The sequence below is a fragment of the Macrobrachium nipponense genome, chromosome 10 (genome assembly GCF_015104395.2).
Source record: "Macrobrachium nipponense isolate FS-2020 chromosome 10, ASM1510439v2, whole genome shotgun sequence".
NCBI classification, from domain to species: domain Eukaryota; kingdom Metazoa; phylum Arthropoda; class Malacostraca; order Decapoda; family Palaemonidae; genus Macrobrachium; species Macrobrachium nipponense.
The window spans coordinates 104,484,959-104,486,768 of NC_087204.1; the positions used below are offsets into that span (position 1 = coordinate 104,484,959).

A 1,810-nucleotide genomic window follows, 5' to 3' on the forward strand; every position below is an offset into this window, starting at 1 on the left:
CAAAGTTATTCCAGGATGTGATGAATTTGTTAGGAGTGAAACAACAGTTATCCACTGCCTATCATCCAGAAACTCAAGGTGCCTTGGAAAGGTTCCACCAGACATTGAAAAGTATGCTGACAAAGTATTGTTCTGAGGTTCAGGAAGAGAATGGGATGATGGTTTACCATTAATGTTGTTTGAAGTTAGGAGTGCTTATCAAGAAAGTATGGGATGTTCACCTGATGAAATGATTTTTGGAAGAGAAGTTAGAGGACTGTTTGAAGATTCTTGCAGAAAATTGGGAAGAAAATCAAGAGGAAAGCCAAGGAGAGTATGTGAAGAACTTAAGGAAAAGGTTGACAGAGATTAGAAATTCTCTTAAGAAAACTTGAAAATGAGTCAAGAGAAAATGAAAAGGAGATTTGATGCCAAGACTAAGCTAAGAAGTTTTAGTGTTGGTCAACAAGTGTTAGTGTTCTTACCTGTTTTTCAAATACTGGAAGTTTAAAAATTTATCAAATGGCAATAAATTATAATCAAGAGCGATTTTAAATATTTATTTTACATAAACAGAACTTTCACTGAAATATGTATTTGAGAAAATGGCTCAGGATCGTAGGTTGTCTTATTGCTTCTTGTCATTTAAGCGAGGTATCCGTCCCTATGAAGACCGATGATGCGACCTCACTAATAACCCCCAATATCAGAAAAGTCCTCAGGATCTATAAATATGCGATAAATACGCTCTATTAATAGAGAGCAAATATACGAAATATATCAGAAACTATTTAATTGCCAGTTAATATAACAAATGTATGAAGATCGGACAAATATGAAATATGAACTCGAACGAGCAAAATAAAACGACACTTCACAAATATAAGTAATTAAACCGGCAATAAATTCTAAATTTTAATAAAAACAATATGGTTGGTCCTTCGGATGATTTTTTTTTTATGGTTCAGGTTAAGGAGACAATTCATTCAAAATGAATGCGTAACTTGAGTGAAATTTACAAGGCACAAGCATCAATGTGGTTTGCAACTTACCTCCACTCTAAGCAAGCCTCTCTAGGTCAATTGCAGCTGTCGTAGTTAATTCACGAGTCGATGTAAACTTGCTGTAACTCCATGGTATAGTAGTCTCAAAGAGGAAGCAATCCAAGAGCTCGCACTTCCAAGCAGGATCATCCTCGACCAACGGTCACACTAGTCACTTAATGCTTCATGATAAAATTTAGGCTGGATAGGTGAAAATTACTGAAGAGTTGACCCGCCCTTCTCGGCTGCTGAGTGAAAATGCACTCCTCGTCTTCAAACGCTGGGACTAGAAGTAAACTTTTGAGGTGGATTAAAGGTTTCGTTCAGTCTCAAAACTCTAGTATCAAATTTAATCATTTTAAAGGAGGAATTTTATGGTTGCAAACTATTGATGCTTTTCCAAACTTAAAACGTAACATTTTGAAACTGAATGAGTCTCCAAAGCAAGAGCACGAACTAACCATTATAAATAATTTACACTTTTCCCCCAAAAAAACCCACTCGTAAAATTTTGAAACGAGCGAAGAGTAGAAATCAAGGACCATAAAAGGGTGGAACTACACTCAAAGTTAGAAAGAACAAAGTGAAAAAAAAAGGTTTCACTTTTTTTTCTTTTTTTTTTTTCAACACCTGTCAAGAGATTTCCCCTCACTAATAAATTTCAAGGTCCTTACAAGATAATTCAGAAGTTAAGTTATAGAACTTATGTGATTGATACACCAGAAAGAAGAAGAAAACAACGGAAGATACATGTGAACCTCTTGAAACCTTATTTCTCAGAAACTAAA

General features: G+C 35.1%; 1 long non-coding RNA gene across 1 annotated transcript; it reads right to left on the minus strand.

Moving 5' to 3' along the window:
- Positions 1-525: 525 nt before the first annotated feature.
- LOC135224209 (uncharacterized) lies at positions 526-1,593 on the minus strand. The gene is made up of 2 exons (XR_010316685.1): positions 1,032-1,593; positions 526-704 (listed from the first exon to the last, which is right to left on the minus strand). It is a non-coding gene; the product is annotated as an uncharacterized LOC135224209 (long non-coding RNA).
- Positions 1,594-1,810: the final 217 nt, after the last annotated feature.